Source organism: Chlorocebus sabaeus, chromosome 19 (genome assembly GCF_047675955.1).
Source record: "Chlorocebus sabaeus isolate Y175 chromosome 19, mChlSab1.0.hap1, whole genome shotgun sequence".
Lineage (NCBI taxonomy): Eukaryota > Metazoa > Chordata > Mammalia > Primates > Cercopithecidae > Chlorocebus > Chlorocebus sabaeus.
In genome coordinates, this window is record NC_132922.1 from 30,851,515 (window position 1) to 30,879,152 (window position 27,638).

The 27,638-nt window shown below is 45.2% G+C and overlaps 1 long non-coding RNA gene across 1 annotated transcript; it reads right to left on the reverse strand.

Moving 5' to 3' along the window:
- Positions 1-5,165: 5,165 nt before the first annotated feature.
- On the reverse strand, positions 5,166-27,608 carry LOC140709145 (uncharacterized). The gene is made up of 3 exons (XR_012089536.1): positions 24,566-27,608; positions 22,997-23,117; positions 5,166-5,885 (listed from the first exon to the last, which is right to left on the reverse strand). It is a non-coding gene; the product is annotated as an uncharacterized lncRNA (long non-coding RNA).
- Between the last annotated feature and the right edge of the window lie 30 nt (positions 27,609-27,638).

A 27,638-nucleotide genomic window follows, 5' to 3' on the forward strand; every position in this document is an offset into this window, starting at 1 on the left:
ACACCTGCCATGGAGTCAGAGCTGTATCATGTAAGTGTTTAATAAATACAGCTTTTATTGTCCGTCTCCTTCCACAAAAATGGAAGCTTCATGAAGTCAGAAACCCTATTTGTTTTGTTCTCTGATGGATCCCTAAGCATTTTGAGCAGGACCTGGGGCAAAGCTGGCCATCTGTGCTCACCGAGTGAGTGACTGGGTCGGGGGAGGGTGTGGTCTGCGACATGTCAGGGAGCAGTGAGGTGTGGGTCAGTGCTGTGCACAGGTCTGCCCTGGGTCAGCTGGCTGAAGAGGCTGAAGCTGCTGTGTGCCAGTGTGCTTGCACACAGTCCGGGGGAGTGGGAGGGACAGTGCTGGGCTGGGGCGGAGGGGCTGGCTGCATTTGGAGAGCGCTGGGCCGGGTCCTACTGCAAGAGGAGAGAGGGAGTCTGGCTATCAAGGGCAGGAAGAAGCCTACAGGGCCCAGTATTTCCAAGCGCTCTTCCATCCACCTCCTATCCTGGCCTGACCCCACTTAGGAGGAGGCAGAAGGATCGCTTGAGGCCAGGAGTTTTAGACCAGCCTAGGCAACATACTGAGACCCCATCTTCACAAAAACACACACAAAAAACAGCAACAAAATCGATTTTGCATTACTTACTATAATCACAAAAAATGACAAAGAAACCAGAGGCATTGAGAGGGGCCTAGTTAAATAAGTCCCCGTACATCCAAACAATGAAATACCATGAATTTGTGGGTTTTTAAAAATAAGGTAAATGTTGAGGATGAACTGTTTAATGAAATACACTTCACCTCGCTCATACAAACAGTAACTGAAAATGGGTCACTCACATGTTAAACATAAAACTATAAAACTTTAGGGGAGAAATTCTAAGAGAAAAAACGGAGCCCTAGAACTAGGTAGAGATTTGAGACTTGACACCAAAAGCATGACCCCTCCAAATATGGATACATCAGAATTCACCAACATTTAAAACCCAGGCTCTGGGAAACACTGGCTTAAGAGGATGAAATGAAAAAGTACAGACCAGGAGAGAAGACAGGCATTCCTGGGAGATATTGCGGGTTCAGTTCCAGGCTCCCACAATCAAAGCAAATAGGGAAATAAACTCTGTTACCCAATGTTTTCATTTCCCAGTGCATATACACGTTATGTTTACACTATGGTGTAATCTATTAAGTATGCAATAGCATTATATCTAAAAATCATGTACATTCCTTAATTTAAACACACTTTCTTGGGCTGGGTGTGGTGGCTCAACCCTGTAATCCCAGCACTTAGGGAGGCCAGGGCAGGCGGATCTCTTGAGATCAGGAGTTCGACACCTGCCTTGGCAATGTAGCAAAACCTTGTCTCCACAAAAAAATAAAATAAAACTAGCCAAGTGTGATGGTACATGTCTGTAATCCCAGCTGCTAGGGAAGATGAGATGGGAGGATCGCTTGAGCCTGAGAGGTTGATGCTGCAGTGAACCATGTTTGTGCCACTGCACTCCAGCTTGAGTGACAGCACAAGACCCTGTCTCAAAAAAAGAAAAAAAAAATATTGGTTTATTTAATGACTTGTGGTACAGAAAAAACTTTGCTAAAAAATGCTAAGGATTATCTGATCCTTTAGAGACCCCTACCTCATCTTTTTGATCTTTTAGCTGTTGGAGTTGCGCCGTGAAGCTGATTGGCTGCTGACTGATGAGGATGGCGGTTGCTGAAGGGTTGCGGGGGTGGTGCTGTGACAATTTCTTAAAATAAGACAACAATGAAGTTTGCCACATCGATCGACTCTCTCACAAAAGATTGATCTGTAGCTTTGTAGTGCTGTTTGATAGCATTTTACCCACAGTAGAACTCCTTTCAAAATTGAAGTCAGTACTCTCAGATCCTGGCACGGCTTTATTAACTAAGTTTATGCAGTATTCTAAATCCTTTGTTGTCATTTCAACAGTGTTCACAGCATCTTCCCCAGGAGTAGATTCTATCTCAGGAAACCACTTTCTTTGCTCATCCCTAAGAAGCAACTCCTCATCTGTTCAAGTTCAATCATGAAATCACAGCAATTCAATCCCGTCTCCAGGCTCCACTTCTAATTCTCATTCTCTTGCTATTTCCCCCACATCTGCAGTGACTTTCTCCACTAAGTCCTGAACCCCCAAAGTCATCCATGAGGGTTGGAATCCACTTCTTCCAACTCCTGTTAATGTGGCTAGTTTGACCTCATCCTATTTGAGCACAGATGTTCTTAATGGCATCTAGAATGGTGAATCCTTTTGAGAAGGTTTTCAATTTACTTTGCCCAGATCCATCAGAGGAATCACCATGTATTGCAGCTACAGCCTTATGAAATGTATTTTTTAAATAACAAGACTTTGAAAGTCCTTGATCCACAGGCTGCCGAATGGATGTTGTCTTAGCAGGCATGAAAAAACACTCATCTCCTTGTACATCTCCAGCAGAGCTCTTGGGTGACCAGGTGCATTGTCAGTGAGCAGTAATCGTTTGAAAGGTATCCTTTTTTCTGAGCAGTGGGTCTCAGAGTGGGCTTACAGTAAACCATGCTGTAAACAGATGCGCTGTTATGCGGGCTTTGTTGATTATTTATAGAGCATGGGCAGAGTGGATCTGGCACAATTCTTAAGGGCCCTAGAATTTTGGGGATGGTGGATAAGAATTGGCTTCCATTTAAAGTCACCAGCTGCATTGACCCCTAACAAGAGAATCAGCCTGTTCTTTGAAGCTTTGAAGCCAGGCATTGACTTTCCTTCTCTAGCTAGGAAAGTCCTAGATTGCATCTTCTTCCAACAGAAGGCTGTTTTGTCTGCATTGAAAATCTGTTGTACAGTGTCACCACTTCATCAGTGAACTCAGCTAGATCTTTCGGGTAATTTACTGCAGTTTCTACATCAGCACTTGCTGCTTCATCTTGCATTTTTATGTTACGGAGATAACTTCCTTCCTTCATCTCATGAGCCAGCATCCTCTGCTAGCTTCAAACACTTCTGCAGCTTCCTCGCCTCTCTCAGCCTTCATAGAATTGAAGACAGTTAATGCTTTGTTCTGGATTAGCCTTCGTCTTAAGGGAATGTTGTGGCTGGTTTGATCTCCTAACCAGACAACTAAAAAAAACCTTTTTCCATGTCAAAAATAAGCTGTTTCACTTTGTTACCATTTGTGTGTTCACTGGAGTAGGACTTAATTTCCTTCAAGAACTTTTCCTTTGCATTCACGACTTGGCTAGCTGTTTAGTGCAAAAGGCCTAGATTTTGGCCTCTCTCAGCTTTCAACATACCTTCCTCGCTAAGCTTCATTATTTCTGGTTTTGGATTTGAAGTGAGGGATGCACATCTCTTCCTTTCACTTGAATGCTCAAGAGGCCACTGTAGGGTTATTGATTGCCCTGGTTTCAATATTGTGTGTCAGAGAATAGGGAGGCCCGAGGAGAGAGAGAGACCTGAGGGAACAACTGGTTGGTGGAGCATTCAGAGCACACACAATATTTATCCATTAGTTTACGGTCTTATAGGAGTGCAGTTCGTGGTGCCCCAGATCAATGACAATAGTGATGTCAAAGATCACTGATCACAGATGATCATAATTCATGTCATAATAATGAAGAAGTTTGGAATGTTGTGAGAATTACCAAAATGTGACAGAGACCCAGAGTGATCACATGCTGGCGGGACGATGGCACCAGGAGGTTTCCTTGATGCAGGATTGCCACAGCCTTCAATTTGTGAAAAACAGATTGTACAATACAGCAAAGTACAATAAAGCAAAGCATAATAAGATGAGGTCTGCTTGGATTTGCAAATTTCAGGTCCAACCAAGTGCTAGTATCCAGAATGTGTCAAGAACTCTCAAAATGCAACAGCAGTTTTTGAAAATTGAAATACAAAATAGACGAAGGACACTAATAGGCATTTCACCAAGAGTATATACAGATGTCAAGTAAGCACATGAAAAGATGGCCACCATCTCACGGGAAGGTGTCGTTATGGACCGAATGTATATATCCCCCAGATTCATACATAGAAGCCCTAACCCCCTGTGTGGCTGAATTTAGAGTAAGAAATAATAACTAAGGTTGAATGAGGTCATAAGTTGGGGTCCTGATAAGACAGGATTTGTGTCCTTGTTAGAGGAGACCCCAGGGAGTTGGCTCCCATTCTCTCCACCTACACCCACCAAGGAAAGCCCACATGAGGACATAGTGACAGGGGCCATCTATAAGCCAGGAAGGGCCATTGCCAGGAACTGATGCTGCCACACCTTGGTCTGGGACTTGCAACCTGTAGAATGGTGAGAAAACAGTTTAAGGTGTTGAAGTCACCCAGCTTGTGGTATTTTGTTACGGCAGCCCAAGCAGACTAATACACATTAAGATCGTGGTGAGGCAGCGTGACACACCCATCAGCATGCCTTAAACACAATGTAGAAACAGCACCAAAAGCTGGTGAGGATGGGGAGAAAGCGGGCGACTCACACAACACTGGGTAAATGTAACATGGTACAGCCGCCCTGGAGAAGAGTGTGGCAATTCCCCCTCCCAATAAAGCAAACCCCACCACCACCAACAAAACATGCAACTACAGAACAACCTGGCAACTCAATTCCTGGGCATTTGCCCCAGAGAAATGAACATGTACAGTGTGGCAGAGAATTAATGCAGTCGGTCTGGGATGCTCAGAACCTGCTCATTCCCAAGAGAATATCTGGCCTTGCCTGGCTCCGTGGAGGAAGCCCAGAAACCATTGAACTACTCTGCCTGATAAGAGTGTCTTTTAGTAGCTGGGGCTGTGGGCAGTTTATGCTGATGACCTGATCTATGGTGGGGCCCTGGACCAGGTGGTGTCCTTCAGGGAGATGGGCTTCATGAAGTTCTTTGAGTCCTTCTAGGGAGTCATCCAACTCAAGGATGCCTGGAGGACCTCCCCTGACAACGCTTATGTTCACACAAAATCCTGGACCTGAATGACCTCAGCAGGCTCATTCCTCGAAGCCAAAACCTAAAAACAACTCCCCAGAGGCCTTTCAAGGGCCAAGAGGTTAAGGGCTGGGGGTTGGTGTGGAAATAAAGAGGAACATTTGGAGATCCATATTAGAGGAGGAATGAACAGGACTGGGTCACAGGTTGGTTAGGACATAGGGACATATAGGATAAGGAAACTCTCCCAGAGTCCTAGACTAATACACAAATTAACTGAGCCAGGGCCAGTGGCTCATGCCTGTAATCCCAGCACTTGGGGAGGCCAAGGTGGGAGGATTGCTTGAGCCCAGGAGGTTGAAGCTGCAGTGAGCTATGGTTGTGCCACTGTACTCCAGCCTGGGTGACAGAGGGAGACCCTGTCTCTAAAGGAATTAAAAAAAAAAACACACAGGTGTGATTTATTGACAGCAAGTCTGGGTCACAGTCAAATAGAGGAAGATTTGGGGGTTGGATTGTTTTTAATATGTAATGTCTATCAAACAACCAAGCCAGAAAATCAACAAAGCAATTCTACATCTATGTATTTCTGAATGAAGATAAAACCTTGGGCATATACGCATGGAGATAAGAATTAACACCTTGGAAAAGGATTACATCACCCAGAGGTTATGTTTTTAAGTGTAGTGATAGAATAATAAGGCCAGACCTGAACTGCGATGCACTGCAGACTGTAAACCCAGGCAGAGGAGTCTCTGCTGGCAAACGCTGCTGGGGAGGAGCATCCAGAGAGGGAGGAGCAGGTTCTGATGTCGGGATCCGGAGAGGAGAGGATCTTCGGAATCGCAGGTAAGCCCCTCACCCGGACTGCTGCCAGGATGTCCAGGAGGATGGGCAGTGGAAAGTGGCCATTAAGTTTTTCCCACAGCAGTTCATCAGTGGCAAGAGAGAGGAGTCCTGGGGCGATCTGGTGGGAGAGTGAAGAGTGTAGGAGAAATGAAGAGGGAACCTCCAGTGACCACGGTGAAAGGCGCTGTGTGTTGACTTCACCGAAATTTAACTCTGAAGGGGCCCAGACACCCTGGGCTCTTGAATAAGGTTGGCCATGTGATGTTAAGGATTTTTTTTTTTTTTTTTTTTTTTTTTTGAGGCAGAATCTTGCTGGTCACCCAGGCTGTAGTGCTCTAGCTTGATCATAGCTCACTGCAGCCTCAACCTCCCAGACTCAAGCAATCCTTCTACCTCAGCCTCCTAAGTAGCTGGGACCACAAGTCACCCAGGCTGGAGAATGCAGTGACACAATCTTGGCTCACTGCAACCTCCGCCTACTGGGTTTTTTGCCTCAGCCTCCCGAGTAGCTGGGACTATGGACATGTGCCATCATGCCTGGCTAATTTTTGTATTTTTTGGTAGAGACGGGGTTTCACGATGATGGCCAGGCTGGTCTCAAACTCCTGACCTCAACTGATCCTCCTGCCTCAGCCTCTCAATGTGTTGGGATTACAGGTGTGAGCCACTGCGCCCGGCCTCTCTCCTTTCTTAGCATGTCAATTACATTTCTTTTTTTACTTTTTTTAGTGGTTGTCCCAGAGTTTACAATGCACATTTACAACCAATCCAAGTCCACCTTCAAATAACACTCCACTACCTCACAGGTAATGCAGGTATCTCACAACAACAAAATATTCCTAACTCCTCTCTCCGGTTCCGTGTCATGCATGTCACTTAAATGTAAGCTGTAGTCATCAAATACATTGTTGCTACTACTATTTTGAACAAATTGTTATCTGTTAACTATATTAAGAATAAACATAAAAGTTTTTATTTTAGCTTCTTTCTTCCTGCTCTATTGCTCTTCTTTCGTTTCTGTAGATCTGAGTTTCTGACTTACATCATTCTCCTTTTCGCTGAAGAAATTATTTTAACATTTCTTGTGAGGTAGAGGTAGGCATCCTGGAGACAACTTCCCTCAACTGTTATGTATGTGAGAAAGTATTTCTCCTCCACCTTTTCCCCCTGTTTTTTCTACTGTGGTAAATTACTCATAACATAAAATTTACCACGTTAACCATTTTTGAGTGTACAGTTCAGTGATATTAAGTACAAGCCTAATGTTATGCAGCCATAACCACTGCCGAGCTCTGGAATCCTTTTCATCTTGTAAAACAGAAACTCTGTGCCTACTAAACAGTGTTCCCCATTCCCATCTCACGCCAGGCCCTGGCAAGCACCATTCTACTTTCTGTCAATGATTTAGACTATTCGACATATCTCATGTGAGTGGAATCATACTGTGGCTTTCACTCAGCATAATGTCCTTAAGGTTCATCCGTGTAGTAGCGTGTGTTAGAATTTCCTGCCTTTCTAAGGCTGAATAATGGTCCATTGTATACACAGACCACATTTTGTGTATCTGTTCATCTGTGGATGAATGCTTGGCTTGTTTCCGTATGTTAGCTATTGTGAGTAATACTGCTGTGAAGATGGATGTACAGATATCTCTTTGAGAACCTGCTTTCAATTCTTTTTGGGTATATGAAAGAAAAATAAATCTAAGGACCCAAAAATCATGAAGCCAAGGGAAAAGTCAAGCTGGGAACTATGTCAGGCAAACCTGCCTCCCATTTTATTCCTATAAGATAGCTACAAAGATTAAAGACAGTGGCTGGGTATGGTGGCTCATGCCTGTAATCCCAGCACTTTGGGAGGCTGAGGGGGGCAGATCGCCTGAGGTTAGGAGTTCAAGACCAGCCTGGCCAACATGGTGAAACCCCATCTCTACTAAAAATACAAAAGTAGCTGGGCATGGTGGCATGGACCTGTAATTCCAGCTACTCAGGAGGCTGAGGCAGGAGAATCACTTGAACCCGGGAGGCGGAGATTGCAGTGAGCTGAGATTGCACCATTGCACTCCAGCCTGGGCAAAAAGAGTGAAACTCCATCTCAAACAAAACAAAACAAAAACAGCTACATGCCTCCCTTACAATTTACCTACAAGGAAGTTCCTGTGGGCCTCAACATCTTTACCCTAAAACAGTTCTGTTGAATTTCACCCTGGCAATATAAACTGATAACTGATCTTCAAATATGTAGGACAGAAAGTCATCCCTCTGCTCACTTGAATCAGATGCATATTGGATTCCCTCCTCTGCCTGTTGTTTATGTAAAAATGCAAATTCACTGAGCCAGACCAAATTGTGTATTCAGTAAAAGGTTGATAAAAGACTCAGAAGAGGCCAGGCACGGTGACTCAAGCCTGTAATCCCAGCACTTTGGGAGGCCGAGACAGGCGGATCACGAGGTCAGGAGATCGAGACCATCCTGGCTAACACAGTGAAACCCCATCTCTACTAAAAAATACAAAAAACTAGCCGGGCAAGGTGGCGGGCGCCTGTAGTCCCAACTACTCGGGAGGCTGAGGCAGGAGAATGGCGTAAACCCAGGAGGCGGAGTTTGCAGTGAGCTGAGATCGCGCCACTGCACTCCAGCCTGGGCGACAGAGCGAGACTCTGTCTCAAAAAAAAAAAAAAAAAGACTCAGAAGAATACAACCGTTTGTCTCTTATCTACCTATAACCTGGATGACCCTGCCTCTTTGAGTTGTGCCACCTTTCCAGTCTGAACCAATGTACATCTTACACATATTGATTGATGTCTTATGTCTCCCTAAAATGTATAAAAGCAAGCTGTGCCCCGACCACCTTGGGCACATGTCATCAAGGACCACCCGAAGCTGTGTCACAGGTGTGTCCTTAAACTTGGCAAAATGAACTTTCTATTAATAAACTGATTGAGACCTGTCTGAGATATTTCAGGTTCACAGGTATCTACCCAGAAGTGGAGTTGCTGAAGCATATGGCAATTCCATTTTTAGTATTGTGAGGAACCGTCATACTGTTTTCCACAGCCGCTGTACCATCATACAGCCCCACCAACAATGAAGAAGGGTTCTGACTTCTCCACATCCTCACCAACGCTTGTAATTTCTGGTGTTTTTTGTTGTTGTTGTTGTTGTTTGTTTGTTTGTTTAACATACTATTCATCCTAATGGGTGTGTGGTGGTGTCTGATTGCAGTTTTGGTTTGCATTTTCCTAATGATTCGTGATGTTGAGCATCCTTTCAAGTGCTTGCTGGCCATTTGTATACCTTTAGAAAAATGTCTGTTTACATCCTTTATTTTATTTTATTTTATTTTTTTGAGACAGAGTCTCACTCTTATCGCCCAGACTGGAGGGCAGTGCTGTGATCTCAGCTCACTGCAACTTCCACCTCCCGGGTTCAAGTGATTCTTGTACCTCAGCTTTCCGAGTAGCTGGGACTACAGTCATGCACCAACATACCATGCTAATTTTTGTGATTTTTTGTAGAGACTGGGTTTTGCCATGTTGGCCAGGCTGGTCTTGAACTCCTGACCTCAAGTTATCCACCCTCCTCAGCCTCCCAAAGTGCTGGGGTTACAGGTGTGAGCCACAGTGCCTGGCTGCTTTGCTTATTTTTTAAATTGGGTTGGTGGTTTTTTTGTTGTTGAGTTTTAGTAGTTCTCTATATATTCTGTCTATTATACCTTTATCAGGTATATGATTTTAAAATATTTTCTTCCATTCTGTGGGTTGCCTTTTTACTCTGTTAATATTGTATTTTGATGCACATAAATATTTAATTTTTGTGAAGTCTAATTTGTCTACTTTTTCCTTTGCTATTAGTGCTTTTCGTGTCATATGCAAGAAATCATTGCCAAATCCAATGTCATGAAGCTTTTCCTCTATGTTTTCCTTTAGGGGTTTTATTGTTTTAGTCTTACATTAATGTCTTTGTTCCATTTTGAGTTAATTTTTGTTTGTGCTATTAGGTGAAGATCCAACTTCATTCCTTTGCATGTGGATGTTCAGTTTTCCTAGCACCAGTTGTTGAAAAGATTGTTCTTCCCCATTAAATGGTCTTGGTACCCTCATCAGAAATCATTTGACTGTAAATCTGCGCTCTATATTCTATTCTATCTGTCTCTATGTCTATCTTCATGCCAGTACCACACTGTTTAGATTACTGTAGCTTTGTGGTAAGTTTTGAAATCAGAAACTGTGAGTTCTCCAGCTGTGTTCTACTTTTTCAAGATTGCTTTAGCTATTCAGGGCCCTTTGATATTTCATATGAATTTAGGCTACGTTTTTCTATTTCTGCAAAAAAAATCATGATATTTTGATAGGGGTTGCATTACATTTATAGATTGTTTTGGGTATTATTGATATCTTAACAATATAAAATCTTCTAATCCATTAACATGGAATATGTTTCCGTTCATTTATATCTAATTTCTCTCACTAATGTTTTATAGTTTTCATTTTACAAGTCTTTCACCTCCTTAGATAATTCCTACCCTTTTTTTTTTTTTTTTTTTTTTTTTTTTTTTGAGATGGAGTTTCATTCTTGTTGCCCAGGCTGGAGCGCAATGGCACAATCTCAACTCACCGCAACCTCTGCCTCCCAGGTTCAAGTGATTCTCCTGCCTTAGCCTCCCAAGTAGCTGGGATTATAGACATGTGCCACCACGCCTGGCTAATTTAGTATTTTTAGTAGAGACGGGGTTTCTCCATGTTGGTCAGGCCGGTCTCAAACTCCTTGACCACAGGTGATCCACCTGACTTGGCATCCCAAAGTGCTGGGATTACAGGCATTAGCCACCGTGCTCCACCCATTATGCTAGTTTTTTTTTTTTTTTTTTTTTTTGAGACAGAGTCTCGCTCTGTCGCCCAGGCTGGAGTGCAGTGGCTGGATCTCGGCTCACTGCAAGTTCCACCTCCCGGGTTCACGCCATTCTCCTGCCTCAGCCTCCCGAGTAGCTGGGACTACAGGCGCCTGCCACCTCGCCCGGCTAGTTTTTTGTATTTTTTAGTAGAGACGGGGTTTCACCGTGTTAGCCAGGGTGGTCTCGATCTCCTGACCTCATGATCTGCCCGTCTCGGCCTCCCAAAGTGCTGGGATTACAGGCTTGAGCCACCGCGCCCGGCCAATGCTAGTATTTTTAGAGGGTTTTTACATCAATGATCAGAGGCATATTGATCTGTTGGTTTATTTTCTTACAGTGTTTTTGGCTTTGGTATCAGGGTAATGTTGGCCTCATAGAAAGAGTTAAGAGGTATTCACTCCTCTTCTACTTTTTGGAAATGCTTGAAAAGAATCAGTGTTAGTTCTTCTTTAAATGTTTGGTAGAACTCACCAGTAAAGCTATCAGGTCCAGGACTTTTCTTTGTCATGAGATTGTTTTACTACTGACTCAATTCCCTTGCTAGGTTAGGTCTATTCCGACTTTCTGTTTCTTTATAATTGAGTCTTGGTAGGTTTTGTGTGTCTAGGAATTTATCTGTTTCATCTGGGTTATCCAATTTATCAGCATACAATTATTTATAGGAATCTTTTATAATCCTTTCTAGGCTGGGAATGGTGGGCTATGCCTGTAATTCCAACAATTTGGAAGGCTGAGGTGGGAAAGTTACTTGAGGCCAGGAGTTCAGGGTCAGCCTGAGTAACATGGAAAGACCCTGTCTCTCTCTCTCTTTTTTTTTTTTTTGTGAGACAGAGTCTTGCTCTGTTGCCCAGGTTAGAGTGCAGTGGTGCCATCTCGGCTCACTGCAAGCTCCACCTCCTGGGTTCATGCCATTCTCCTGCCTCAGCCTCCTGAGTAGCTGGGACTACAGGTGCCCGCCACCACACCTGGCTAATTTTTTGCATTTTTAATAGAGACAGGGTTTCACCATATTAGCCAGGATGGTCTCCATCTCCTGACCTCGTGATCCGCCTGCCTCGGCCTCCCAAAGTGCTAGGATTACAGGCCTGAGCCACCATGCCCATCCGACCCTGTCTTTTAAAAGAAAAATTAGCTGGTGTAGTGGTAGAAGCTCAGGTGGGAGGATTCCTTGAGCCCAGGAATTCAAGGCTGCAGTGAGCTAATTGTGCCACTGATTATGATTGCATCTGATTGTTGCTGGGGCAGTGGAGCTAGACTTTGTCTCTAAAACATAGACAGACAGAGCAATATACAGATATCCTCAAATACATTTCTGTTTTGAGTAATTTAGATCATTTCCCTTTTTCTTAGTCTTGTCACTATTTTTAACCTTTTTGAAGAAAAAACTTTGGTTATGTTTTTTATTGTTTTTCTATTCTCTTTTTCTTTTATCTCTGCCCTGATCTCTATTGTTTCCCTCCTTCAGCTAACTTTGGGTTTAGTTTTATTCTTCTTCTAGTTTCTGTGTAAACTTATGTTGTTGGATTGAGATGTTTCTTGTTTTTTTTTTTTTTTTAATGTGTTTATACCTATAAATTTCTTCCTTAGCACTCCTTTCACCACAACTCGTAAGTTGTGTTTTTTTTGTTGGTTGGTTTGTTTTTTGAAACAAAGTCTCATTCTGTCACCTAGGCTGGAGTGCACTGGTGTTAGCTCACTTCAACTTCCGCCTCCTGGGATCAAGCAGTTCTCATGCCTCAGCCTCCTGGGTAGCTGGGACTACAGACACGTACCACCACTCCCAGCTAAATTTTGTATTTTTAGTAGAGACAGGGTTTCACCATGTTGGCCAGGCTGATCCTGAACTCCTGACGTCTAGCTATCCACCTGCCTCCACCTCCCAAAGTGCTGGAATTACAGATGTGAGCCACCACGCCCAGCCACAACCCATAAGTTTTGATATAGTGTGCTTTCATTTTCATTTGTCTTTAAGAGTTTTATAATTTCTTCTTTGATCCATTGATTGTTTGAGAGTGTGTTGTTTAAATTCTACTAATTGGTGAACTTTTTCATCTTTTGTTATTGATTTCTAACTTTATCCTGTTGTGGCCAGAGAAGATACTTTGTAGGATAGCTACCTGTTTAAATTTATTGAGATTTTTTTCTTTTTTGGGACAGGGTCTCGTTCTGTCACCCAGGCTGGAGTACAGTGGTACAATCTTGGCTCACTGCAGCCTCAGCCTCCTGGGTTCCCAAGCAATTCTCCTGCCTCAGCCTCCCAAGAAGCTGGGATTACAGGCACACATCACCACACCCAGCTAATTTTTGTATTTTTAGTAGAGATGGGGTTTCACCATGTTGGCCAGGCTGGTCTCAAACTCCTGGCCTCAAGCAATCCACCCACCTCAGCCTCCCAAAGTACTCTGGGACTACTACAGATGTGAGCCACTGCACCCAGCCCCTATTGAGAATTAATTTGTGATGCGTTATATGGTTTACCCTGAAAATGTCACATGTATGCTTGAGAAGTATGTGTATTATGTTGTTGGATAGAATATCCTGTGTATGTCTGTTAGGTCTAGTTGTTTTTTCAGGTGTTCTCAAGTGCTCTGTTTCCTTACTTATGTCTGGTCTGGTTGTTTTATTCATTTGTGAAATGAAGACAAGGGACAAAATCCTAAGACATCCCCCTTAAAAGGGAACAAGGGTGATAGAGCAGGACTACCCACAGAAAAGGACTGAGAGACCCCCGGAATCTATAGCTTAGCTAATTGATGGTCTTTCTCTCCCAAAGTTAGTAAAGAGTAGAAAAGATGACTCCTTCTTCAAACATGAAGAAAACAATCTAAGTCTTCAAAGAACAGGAAGCTTGAGAAAATATGACACCATCATAGAAATAAATGAAACTCCAGTGGCTGACTCCAAAGACATGAAGATCTACAAATTGCCTGACAAAGATTTCAAATAATCATTTTAGGGTGGCATCAGCAAGACAGCAGAATAGGAGGTCCTCCACTAACATCTCCCCACACAAACAATGATCTGGCAGCCATTCATGGACAAAACTGCCTTTGCAGGAGTTTTAGTATCCAGGCAGGAGGTTGCAAAACTCTAGCAAAGCCCAAAACCAAGAAGAGCTGCTTTGAGAAGGCAGATCCACACACCAGTGACAGGTTCCCAGTTTCAGACTGAAAGCAGCTTTGTCCTTCTATGGACTTGGGTCCAGCTCCACTTGATCATGGTCTTGCAACTAGCCTCATCCACTAAGCACCTAGGAGGAACCATGACCATTCACGCCCTCAGTAACAGGCCTTCTAACCTTACTCCTGACTGCAGATACTAAAGCAGCCCTGACCTGGCTTCAGCCCCACTCTACCACAGTCAGTCTTGCCTGCCCAGGAATCCAGTGATGCCTTTATGTGCCCTTGGTAATAGGCCTGCTGATCTCAGTTTCAGCCACTAAAGTGGCCCTGTGACTCCATTCCAGTCTTGCTTTGCCACAGTCTGGGCACAGTCCAGCCCATCCTGGGAGCTGGTGAAAGACATAGCATCCATTCTCCTAATAAGAGGACCACCAATCTTGAACCCAAATGTGGTCACCAAAGCTGTCCTGTGATCTGGCTCTAGCCCTGCTCTACTGTGGCCTGCAGGCAGTCCTGTCTTCCCATGAACCTACCTAGTAAACCAGCAGGAGCTCAGTCTGGGACCCACAGGGAGCTATACCAGTGCATGCCCTTGGTAATGGGCCTGATATCTGAAGACGACTGTGGAAGTAGACGTGGCCCCATGACGTGGCTCTAGTCCTGTTCAATCAGGGTCTTAGAGGAAATCCAGTCCTCCTGAGGATACAGCAGAAACTGCATCACCAACCTATGTCCTGATAGCAGGCCTGCCAACTAGAGGTTCAGCTGCAGACCAGGCAGCAGCCATGCAGTATGGTTCCAGGCCCACTTGACTGTGATCCAGTCAAGGGATCCAGCAGGAAAAGGTTTGTACCTGCTGAAACCAATCTATAAAGACAGGAAGAGAGGTTGGGCATGGTGGCTGATGCCTGTAATCCCAGCACTTTGGGAGGCCAAGGAGGGCAGACCACTTGAAGCCAGGAGTTCAAGATGAGCCTGGCCAACATGGTGAAACACTGTCTCTACAAAAAATACAAAAAAATTAGCCAGGCGTGGTGGCACACGCTTGTGATCCCAGCTACTTGGGAGACTGAGGCACGAGAATCATTTGAACCTGAGAGGAGGAGGTTATAGTGAGCTGAGATCGTGCCACTGCACTCCAACTGGGTGACAGAGCAAGACTCTGTTTCAAAAAAAAAAAAGTGTGCTTGCTTCTTCATAGACATTAATGAAAGTCTACGTAGGTCATGAAGAATCAGCAAATACGACACTACGAAAATAATAAATCTCCAGTAATCAACCCCCCAAAATAGAGATCTACAAATTGCCTGACAAATAATTCAAAATAATTGATTTAAGGTGGCTCAGTGAAATTTACTAGAATGTAGATATCAACTCAGTAATATTAAGAAAATTATAGATGAACAAAACTAAAAGTTCAATAAAGATATAGAAATAATAAAAAAACAAACGGAAATTCTGGAGCTGAAGAATACAGTGAATAAAATAAAAATGCAAACCGGGTGCTGTGGCTGATGCCTGTAATCCCAGCACTTTGGGAGACTGAGACAGGTGGATCACTTGAGGTCAGGAGTTCAAGACCAGCCTGACCAACATGGTGAAACCCCATCTTTACTAAAAATACAAAAATTAGCTGGGTATGGTGGCATATGCCTGTAATCCCAGCTACTAGGGAGGCTGAGGCAGGAAAATCTCTTGAACCGGGAGGTGGAGGTTGGAGTGAGCCAAGATGGCACCACTGCACTCCAGCCTAGGTGACAGAGTGAGACTCTGTCTCAAAAACATAAATAAATAAATGAAATGAAAATGCAATAGAGAGCTTCAATGGCAGATTGATCAACCAGAAGAAAGAATCTGTGAAATTAAAGATAGGACATTTGAAATATCCTGTCAGATGATCAGAATGAAAAAAGAATTTAAAAAGTGAAAGCCTTTGGGACTCATAGGACACCACCATGAAGTGGGTCAAACACATTATGGATTTCCAAGAAGTAGAAAAGACAGAAAAGACCTGAAAGTATATTTGACGAAATAATGGGTAAAAACTTTCCAAATCTTTAGAGGCAAATGGGCTTCCAGATACATGAAGTTCAGAGGCCCCAAAAAAGGCCAACCCAAGGAAAATAATACCAGCATACATTATAATTAAAATATCAAAAGTCAAAGACAAAAAGAGAATTTCAAAAGCAGCAAGAAGAAAGGAAATCATCACATACAAGGAAACTTCACTAAGGCTATCAGTGGATTTCTCAGCAGAAACCTTATAAGCCAGGAGAGAATAGGATGCTATATTCAATGTGTTGGAAGAAAAAAACTGCCAATCAAGAAAACTACACCTTGTAAAGCTGTCCTTCAGAAATGAAAAAGAGATGATAAGGTCTTTCCCAGATCCCCACCAAAAAAATTCTGAGGGAGTTCATCACCACTGGACCTGCCTTATAAGGCAGTTCTCCAAGTTGAAATAAAAGGATTCTGATTAGCAACATTAAAATATTAAGATATTAAGTTCACAGGTAAAGGTAAGTATATGGTCAAATTCATAACTCTAATATTGTAATGGTGGTGTATAAATCACTTTTGACTCTAGTATAAAAGTTAAAATAGAAAAGTATTAAAAATAACTATAGGCTGGGTGCAGTGGCTCATGCCTGTAATCCCAGCACTTTGGGAGGCTGAAGTGGGAGGGTCACCTGAGGTCAGGAGTTTGAGACCAGCCTGACCAACAAGGAGAAACCCTGTTGCTACTAAAAATACAAAATTAGTCAGGCATGCTGGTGCATGCCTATAATCCCAGTTACTTGGGAGGCTGAGGCAGGAGAATCGCTTGAACCCGGGAGGTGGAGGGTGCAGTGAGCTGAGATTGTACTCCAGCCTGGGCAACAAGAGCAAAACTCTGTCTCAAAAATAATAGTAATAAAAATAACAATAACTATATCTACATGAATTTTTAATGGATACACAATATAAAAGATGTAAATTGGAACATCAATAACATAAAATGTGGAAACAGAAGAAGTGTAGAATTTTTGTATGCAATCAAAATTAAGGTGTTATCAGCTTAAAATAAACTGTTATAACTATATTTTATGTAAGCCTTATGGTAATCACAAAGATAAAAATTGTAGATACACAAAATAAGGCAAAAGGAATCAAAGCACAGTACTTTTAAAAAATCATCAAATCACAAAAGAAGACAGCAAGAGAAGAAGAAAGGAATAAAGGAACTACACAAAACAATCAGAAAACAACAAAATGGCAAGAGAAAATCCATACCTAATGATAATTGCTTTAAATGTAAATGTATTAAATTCCCCAAAGCACAAAGAGTAACTAAATAGATTAAAAAATAGATGCGGCCGGGCGCGGTGGCTCAAGCCTGTAATCCTAGCACTTTGGGAGGCCGAGACGGGCGGATCACAAGGTCAGGAGATTAAGACCATCCTGGTTAACACAGTGAAACCCTGTCTCTACTAAAATACAAAAAAAATTAGCTGGGCAAGGTGGTGGGCGCCTATAGTCCCAGCTACTCGGGAGACTGAGGCAGGAGAATGGCGTAAACCCGGGAGGCGGAGCTTATAGTGAGCTGAGATCCGGCCACTGCACTCCAGCCTGGGCGACAGAGCAAGACTCTGTCTCAAAAAAAAAAAAGATGCAACTATATGTTGCACACAAGCAAATCACCTTAGTTTTGACACACATAGGGTGAAAGTGAGGGGATGGAAAAAGATATTCTATGCAAGTGGTAACCAAAAAGAAAGCAAGGATGGTTTGACTTATATCAGACAAAATAGACTTTAAGTCAAAAACTGTCACAAGGGGCAAAGAAAGCTATTATATAATGATAAGTCAATTCCTCAGGAGGACAGAGCAACTAAATATATTTAGCAAATAGCAGAATGGGAGAGAGAAGTAGACAGCAATATAATAATAGTAGGAGGACTTCAATACCCCACTTACAATAATGGATAGATGATACACAAATCAGGAAAGAAATAGTGAACTTAACACTATAGCCCAAATGGACCTTATAGACATATACAGAATATTTTGTCCAATAGCTGAGAAATATACATTCTTCTCAAGCACACATGGAACATTCTCCAGGAGAGATCACATGTTAGCTGCAAAACAGGTCTTAACAAATTTAAGAAGATTGAAATCATAATAGTATCTATTCTGACCACAATGGTATAAGATTATAAATTAATAATAGGAAAAATTTGGAAAACTCACAAATACATGGAAATTAATATACTTCTGAACAATCAGTGGGTTGAAGAAGAAATAAAAATATCTTGAGACAAATATTGCAGCACAATATTCTAAAATGCATAGGATGCAGCAAAAGCATCTCTCAGCAGAAAGTTTATAGTAATAAATGCATATACTAAGAAAAAAGAAATATGTCAAATGAACAACCTATGTTTACCCCTCAAGGAACTAGAAAAAGAAGAAACTAACCACAAAGTTAGCAGAAGGAAGAAAATAATAAAGATTATAGCAGAAATATGTGAAATAGAAAATAGAAAAACAATAGAATAGGTCAATAAATCTGAGTTCTTTTGAAGGATCAGCAAAATTTACAAGTCTTTAGCTAGATTAACTAAAAAAAAGAATACTCAAATAAAATTGTAAGTGACAGAGGAGATACTACAGATGATATAATAGAAATGCAAAGGATTATAAGAGATTACTATGAACAATTATACACTAAGAAATCGGATAAACTAGAAGAAATGGATAATTTCCTAGAAATATACAACCTACCAAGACTGAACCATAAATAAATCAAAAATCTGAACAGAATCATAAATAAGTAAAGAATTGCAGCACTCTTCACAATAGCAAAGACTTGGAACCAACCCAAATGCCCGTCAATGTTAGGCTGGATAAAGAATGTGGCACATATACACCATGGAATACTATGCAGCCATAAAAAAGAATGAGTTCATATCCTTTGTAGGGACATGGAAGAAGCTGGAAACCATCATTCTAAGCAAACTAATACAGGAACAGAAAGCCACGCACTGCATGTTCTGACTCATAAGTGGGAGTTGAACAATGAGAACATACAGGCACAGGGAGGGAAACATCACACACTGGGGGCCTGTTGGGGATGGGGGGCAAGGGGAGGGATAGCATTAGGAGAAATACCTAAATAAATGATGGGTTGATGGGCGCAGCAAACCACCATGGCACATGTATACCTAAGTAACAAACCTGCACGTTCTGCATGTGTATCCCAGAACTTAAAGTACAATTTAAAAAAAAGAAAAGAAAAATAAGAGATTGAACCAGTAATGAAAAATCTGCCAACAAAGAAAATCCCAGGACCAAATGGTTTTACTGGCGAATTTCAATGAACATTTAAAGAAGAATGAATAACAATCCTTCTCAAACTCTTCCAAAAAATTGAAGAGAAGGGAACACGTTGAAACTCATTCTAAGAGGCCAGCATTATCCTGATATCAAAGCCAGATAAGAACCTACAAAATAAGAAAACTATAGGTCAGTATCTCTGGTTAACATAAATGCAAAAGTCCTTAACAAAATACTAGTAAACCAAATTCCACAATGCATTAAAAGAATCATTCACCAGGATCAAGTGGGATTTATATCTGGGACGCAAGGATGCTTTAATATACAAGAGTCACTAAATGTGATACACCACATCAACACAATAAAGGATGAAAATCCTTTATTATCTTAAAAAGCACTTGATAAAATTCAACACCCATTCACAATTTAAAAAATTTTTCAAACAAATTAGGTACAGAAGGAATATACCTCAACATAATAAAGACCACATGTAACAAGCCCACAGCTAACATACTCAACAGTGAAAAACTGAACATTTTTCCTCTAAGATGAAGAACAAGACAAGAATTCCTACTGTCACCATTTCTACTCAAAATAGGCCTGGAAGTCCTAGCCAGAACAATTAAGGAAGTAAAGAAATAAGAATGGAAGTAAAATGGTCTCTATAGATGACATATTTTTATGTACAGAAAACTGTAAAGACTCCACTAAAAAACTGTTAGAACTAATAAATTCAATAACGTAGCAAGATACAGAGTCAACATCCAAAAATCAGTTGCATTTCTCTGCATAGATGGACTGGAGGGCATTATGTTAAGTAAAATAAGCCTGACACAGAAAGTGAAATATTGTACAATCTCACTTATGTGTGGAACCTAAAGATGACAAACTCAGAAGAAGAGAACCAAATGGTGGTTGCTGGGAGCTGGGGGAGAGAAGGAAATGGGAAGTTGATGGTTAAAGTGTACAAATTTCAGTTATGCAAGGTGAGTGAGTTCTGGAGGTCTATACAGCATAGTACCCATTGCAAATAATACTATATTCTTAAATTTTGTTAATTTATATATATATATGTGTGTGTGTATATATATATATATTTTTTTTTAGACAAGAGTTTCACTCTTGTTGCCCAGGCTGGAGTGCAATGGTGCTATCTCGGCTTACTGCAACCTCTGCCTCCCGGGTTCAAGCAATTCTCCTACCTCAGCCTCCTGAGTAGCTGGGATTACAGGCACCCACCACCACACCCAGCTAATTTTTGCATTTTTAGTAGAGACAGGGTTTTACCATATTGGTCAGTCTGGTCTCAAACCCCTAACCTCAGGGGATCCACCCGTCTTGGCCTCCCAAAGTGCTGGGATTATAGGCATGAGCTGCCATACCTGGCCAAGATGGGGATCTTTAAATGTGTGGTCCTTCCGTGGCCTGGGAGGGAGAGAACCTCCCTTGTGGGCAGATCACCGATCTCTTTGGGAATACCCTGGTGTCACAGACAGGCCCACAGGGTCCTCCAGCCTAGTCTGGATCTTCCATTGTGGTCCTTTTCTCTGCCTTACACAGAAGGGCATTTCCCTTGGCCTGGGTCTAGTCTTCCACTCCAGGAGCTTGTTGCCAGGAACTGAAGAGTTTCCCAAAGGCTGACTATGGGGCCAAGAGAAGATTCATGTTCCCCAACAGCCTGGAGGTACTGATAGAACAAACTCGTCAATCTCACCCTCGTGACTGTGATGGGTTTAATTTCATCTCCCCTTCCAATTCATATGTTGAAGTCCTGACCTCCAGTTATCTCAGAAGGTGGCTGTATTTGGAGATAGGCTCTTTACAGAAGTAATTAAGTTAAATGACCTCATGGTCATTGGGGTGAACCCTAATCCCACTCTGTAACTGGTGTCTTTATCAGAATAAACTTGGAAACAGACTGTTAAATCACGTTTAGTCTAAAACTACCTCCTTACATATTCTAAGTTCAGCCTAAAGGTTTCTCCGCACTTTGTAAACTATAACCTAAATGGAACCGTAAGCAGACTCTAGCCTACTTTTGTGCCAATCACCAAGTTTTGGCCAATTAAATGTGGCCAACTGTTCAAACTGTTGAAATAAGGCAAACGCCAAGCCGTAACCCATCCGGCTGTGTCTGTCCCTCACTTCTGTTTTCTGTAGGTCACTCTCCTTTTTCCGTGCATAAATCTTTCACTACGTGCCTGCGCTGGAGTCTCTGAGCCTACTCTGGCTCAGGAGGCTGCCAAGTCACAAATTGTTCTTTGCTCAGTTAAACTCTTTTAAATGTGATTTGGCTGAAATTTATCTCTCAACAAGACACACAGAGGGAAGACATTGTGAAGACACAGGGAGACGTCAGCCATCGACAAACCAAGGAGAATCCTAGAACAGATCCTTCCCTTACAGCCCTCAGAAGGAACTGTGAGCCCCGAAGTATCTGAGACAGGTCTCAATCCAGTTAGAAAGTCCATTTTGCCAAGGTTAAGGATACAGCTATGACACAGCCTCAGGAGGTCCTGATGACACATGCCCAAGGTGGTCGGGTACAGCTTGCTTTTATACTTTTTAGGGAGACATGAGACATCAGTCAGTACAGATAAGATTTACAATCGGCTGGGTCTGGAAGGGCGGAGCAACTCAAAGCAGGGGGCTTTGGGGTCATACGTAGATTTAAAGGTTTTCTGACTGGCAATTAGTTGAAAGAGTTGTTATCTAAAGACCTGGAATCAATAGAAAGGAATGTCTGGGTTACAATGATGAAGGATTATGGAGAGCAAAGTTTTATGCAGATGAAGCCTCCAGATAGCAGGCTTCAGAGAAAGTAGATTGTATATGTTTCTGATCAGACTTAAGGTCTATATTGACGTTAATGCTGGTCAGCTTTTCCTGAATTCCAAAAGGGAGGAGGGTAAAATGAGACATGTCCAACCTCTGCTTCTCATCACTGCCTGAACTAGCTTTTCAGGCTAACTCTGGAATGCCCTTGGCCAAGAGAAGGGGTCTTAGAATTTTATTTTTGGTTTACAGAACCACCCTTACGAACAACTTGATCTCAGCCCTCTGGCCATCAGCACTGTCAGAAAACACATTCCTGTTGTTGGCCTCTGTCTGTGGTCCTTTGTAATGGTAGCCATAGACGCGCGCGCGCGCACACACACACACACACACACACACACACACACACAGTGACATCTCATCATCTGGGCAGGCATGCTTTCCATTCTAAACCGAGGCTGGGGTTACAGTGGCCTGGGAAGATACAGCTGCCCCTCGTATTGTCCATGGCGCTAAGCAGATGAGGAAACAAATCTGGGCAGGTCAGGGTTCCCCCGTGGAGGTGAAGACCCTTTGCACAAGTCCTGGTGGGTCTTTGCAAGTTTTTCCTCATGCTCACATCACTGGCACAGTGGTCATGGCCTGGCCAGCTTGGGACATGGGGGTGGCCATTGGGCACCTGAGTGACATTCACTCCTTCTCATCCTGCATGTGCCAGCCAGAGGACCAGCCCCCTGGAGTCTCACTGGGCTTTTGCCCAAGCCTGTCGGCAACATTCCTCCTCTCATTGGCTCTAAGTGCAGACCTCGGAACGTGCATGTATTACTGACTGCCCATGGGGTCTCAGGAGAATTCTATCCATATTCACACCATCGAGGCAGAAGGAAGCCATCTCACTTTCCCAGTGGCGCAGACGATGAGCAGCAACTGTGGACGGCTTTCCTGAGCTTTCTGGGTCTTCTCTGCATTATCTCTAACTAGCCATCAGTGTGACTCATTGGAGGTCTCTGGCACAGCAAAGACCCCTCGGCCCCTCATCACCAAACACTTCAGCAACCAGGCCCATGCTGCCACCAGGGCTCTGCTTCCGACCTAGCTGGTTGGTCTGCAGGGTCTCACCTGTCATTTTCCCAAAGAGCACTATGACGGGATCAATCTCCGGGAGAGGAGATGAAAGGTCCAGCAGCATGGATCTGTCTGGAGCATGCAGGGCAAAGCCCTGTGGCACGGGGCCTCTTTCCTGCAAAACAAACACACCTGCTTTTACAGGAGTTACAGCTTTGCATGAGGAACCTCAAGTTCTTTACTTTGTAATAGACAGAGAAGGCCAGGTGTGGTGGCGGACGCCTGTAGTCCCAGCTACCCTACTCAGGAGGCTGAGGCAGGAAAATCACTTGAACCCAGGAGGCAGAGGTTGCAGTGAGCCGAGATCGCGCCACTGCACTCCAGCCTGGGCAACAGAGCGACCCTCTGTCTCAAATAAAAAAAGAAAAAAGAAAAAAAAAAAAAAGAGGTTTCGCTCTGACTGCCTGAGGGATTCAGGGCTGAGTCCACCAACATTGTTTCATGAAACTCTCCTCGGCCAGCCAGCGGAGGCGTCATGTACACAGTCAGCACTCCACAGCTCCTCACTTCCTGAGCATCTACAGCGCAAACCGACACCCACCACACTCACAGAGCACCTGCCGCATGCCAACCCGAGCCTCCCTCACAGGTCGCTTTCATCTCTTTTTCTCTCTTCACTGCAAGGTTTGTGGCCAGATGCAATTAGGCACTTTTTTTTTTTTTTTTTTTTTTTTTTTTTTTACAGAAACAGGAACTAAAGAGTTTTAACTGGGCACCGCTATAGCAGTTGCTGTTGATCATCGTCTCCTGGCTGGAACCAGGGAATCCTGTCGTTCAGGGAGGAGCAACGCAGCAGCAGGCATGCCTTCTCAGCCCCAGCTGACTCACTCTGGGGTGGATGGATGGATGTACTTACTTATTTATTTATTATTTGGTTCTTGCTCTGTCGCCCAGGCTGGAGTACAGTGATGCAGTCTCGGCTCACTGCAGCCTGGACCTCCCAGGCTCAAGCGATCCCACCTCAGCCTCCCAAGTAGCTGGGACTTCAGGCACATGCCACTACGCCAGCTAATTTTTTAAACGTTTTGTAGAGACAGGCTCTCGCCCTGTTGCCCAGGCTGGTCTTGAACTCCTGGCCTCAAGCCGTCTGCCCACCTTGGCCTCCCAAAGTGCTGGGATTACAGGTGTGAGTCACCACACTCAGCCCACTCGGTTTTGAGTGGCCATTTGCTTTGACTCAGCAAACACTTCTGATGGTAACAAAGCACCAACTGGGTGGCTGGTTTCAATCCTACTCTTGCACCCAACACCGCAACATTTTAGCTACCTGGAGCAAATGCTCTTGGGTCCTGAGTCGCTGGCCACACTGCCCATTTTGCTGGTGGGACAGTGGGAGGCCCTGCCCTCCTCCCATCCCACACCACTTAGGCAAGAGCTGTGCCCAGGAAATGTCACCCGTAACTGGTCTGCACAGACCCTGTCTTCCAAAAGGGTGCTGTGCCTCCACCAGACCCCATGGGCAGTACATTGGTCAAGCACATGCAAGACACACCAAGGCCAAGGCCTGACTGACTGGACAGTAAAGACACAATGAGCCCCTCTCATTCAGAGCTGATTACTCACAGAATGAAAATGAGAAGCCTGAGGTGGCAGCTCCCTGCCGTCCTGGTGCCACACACTAAAAAGGCCGGCACCGAAACAAGGGGTCAGAGAGCACGCGCTGCGGGACACCCACTGCGGAGCAGCCCCAGGAGACTGTGCCGGGCGGCATCCTCATCTGCAGCTCTGTTGTGGGGGCCGGGGGCAGGCAGCCTCCCCCTCACCAGGGCCAGCGAGGCAGGCAGTGAAGAGCAGTCTCGGGAGACAGAGGGAGTGAGCGGTGGCCTGGGTGCAGCCTGATGTTCTGGGAGGAGCAGGCTTAGGTCAGCTGCTGTGCGCACCTCTGCGTGGCCTGTGGGGATCCTGCAATGGCTCAGGGCCCCACGGCAGAGCTGTCTCTCCGCCCACACAACGGACATACAACCTGACACACGGAAACTCACAGAGACACAGAGAGGCACATGTGACACTCAAAGACAGACCACACAAAAGCCACGCAGGAAAGCCTTTTGCCACACGTGCACACACACATACACACAGGTGCCCATCCCTTCAAACCTTGGTGTCTGCCCAGACACACCTGTATCAGAGACAGGGGACCTGCAGCTCCCCAACACACACCAGTCACCCCACACTAACCCAAGGTGTCACCAGCCAGCCTGGAGGACTTGGGAGGCCAAATGGAGGTGGACAGTGGCCGCAGAGCAAAGGCCTTCGGTGGATACCACCCGACGTGAAGAGCCATGACGCCCACCGTGTCCACACACACAGGGGACACGCACGTCTGTGCACCAGCTCCCCCATTCCTACACACGCATCACCCATCCCTGGGGCTCTGGAGGATGAGACCCCTCCTTCCAGACCAGGGCCTTCCTGAAGACCGAGAGGTGGCCCAGGAGTCCCCATGCCTCAGTGACCCACTGCTCATGTCCATGAAAAAGAAAAGGAACTGTGTGTGTGTGTGTGTGTTTGTCAGCACAATGGAAGTTTATTTTTTTTATATATATATATACTTTAAGTTCTGGGGTACATGTGCAGAACGTGCAGGTTTGTTACATAGGTATACACATGCCATGGTGGTTTGCTGCGTCCATGAACCCATCATCTACATTACATATTTCTCCTAATGCGAAAAGGAACTTTTTAAATCTGAGGAATGTGAGCCCCCTTTAATTATCTGGCCCACAGAGGCACTGGAATGAAAGAGCAGTCACATCCCACCCCACTTGAGCTAAAGACCTCTTGAAGCCAATTGCTCTGTGGGTTCTAGACTGATGCCAAGTAGACATAAAAAGCCATGCGCTGGACACCATAACTCTTACCCTGTAGTCCAACACTGTACAGCCAGTCACTAAGGTTCTCTCTGGAAAGCAGTCAGAATTCCCGCTGACTTCATATCAGCCCACTCCCTGTCCCCTTCAGTCTTTTAAAAACTTGCTTGTGATAAGGCTGAAGGAAGCACTCCCAGGGCAACTTGGTGTGTCCTGGGCAGCTCTCTCAGCCTTGGCCCACACAAACTCTCTGTATGAACTGTGGTTCAGTTTCTTTCTTTAGGTTGACATCCACATTAGGGGAGCAGTGTTGCTGGGCTGGGGAAGCTGGTTCAGGTCAGATGTTGCACCAAGGGTGGGAGAAGGGGCGTTCCTGCATCAGCACCCGGACGAGGCAGAGCAGCAGGTGTCCAAACCCAGGCCTGGCTTGCTCCTGCTGTGGCTCACAGCCCCCACCCCACCTGGCAGACCCCCGGAGCTGGTGACAGTGTTGCCCAGCTGGCCACAGCAGCTGGGCTGCTTATCCCACTCACGACCTCCGGGGGAGGTGTCAATGAACAAGCCCAGCCCCAGCTGGCTCCTGGTCACTTGCTGCAGGCTCAGCTCCCACAGTCTCCAGTCCCACCTCCAGCTCCTGCCTTTCTGAGGGACCTGGAGGCCAGGGTGCCCGGCGCATGAGCAGCTCTGGGTTGTGGTCCACCCTCCACGGCAGTGGCCTGAGCGCTTGTTGTCATTAACTCCTGGTTTCTGGCTGGAAGGGATCACACAGACATGGCATGCAGCGGAGCCAATCCTGCCAGGGACTGAGGAAACAGATCCTGGAGAAAACCAGAGACTTTGCTGGCGCTTCAGGGGGACCCCAGTTGGCTCAACGCCCCCTCTCCCCCATAGCCAATCACTAACCAATGTTCTCTCCGGAAACCAGTCATAATTCCTAACCTAGTCAAAGCAGGGTCATCCCACACAGTCCAGCCACCCCGCAGGCAGCTGAAGAGTGCCCGGTGAAACGCAAGTCTGAGCGTGTCTGTGTCCCCAAGCCTTTCCGTGCCCCCTGCCGCTCTTCGAACAAGCCCCCAGCAGCCTCTGTAATGAGCAGCCCCGGCCCTTGCCTCCTGCGCTGGCTTCCGCAGCCTGCCCACACCGGTCCTCTCGTCCATCCACCCGACCTGATTCTGGCAGGACCTTTGCAGGAGCCTTTCCTCCACCCGAACCCCTCCTATTAAAGCCTGTTCCTAGCCGGTTCAGCCCCAGCCACCAGAAGCCCCCCAGCCCCGGCCCAGCAGCTGGCCTGGGAACAGGGAGAGCGCAGTCTGGGCTCACGGGCTGGGGACCGGGCAGCCCCGGGCGACCATGCAGGCCCAGATGGGGACTCTGGCTCCGATTGTCCTGCCCCAGAGGCTCTAGGGTGGTCCCGTCTGTCTCACCCCGGGGGCGGGGAGGACGCAGACAGACCCCAGCGCCACTGCTCGGCCGCGGATGGTGCCTTAGACCCAGATCCTGTAGGCTCTTCCCCCTCTGGGGGAAGGCCGGTGACCGGGACAGTCCACCTCGCAGGCTCGCCAGCGCGAAGCCGGGACCTCAGCCCGCACTGACTCAGCAAGGGCCGGTGGGATTCTCCATGGCCCTGCGATATCCAGGTGGCGGAGTCTCGCCTCTAAGGTCGCGCAGGGAGCAGGCAGGTGCAAGCCTGGGCTGAGCGAAACCCTCCTCGGAGTCTCCGCAGAGGGGAAAGGCGCGCCTCCCTCTGAATGAGCAGGCGGCGGAGCGCGGGCCAGGACAGGTGGCCGGTCGCGTCGCGCTCGGGACTGTCGTAAAAGGGGGCGGGA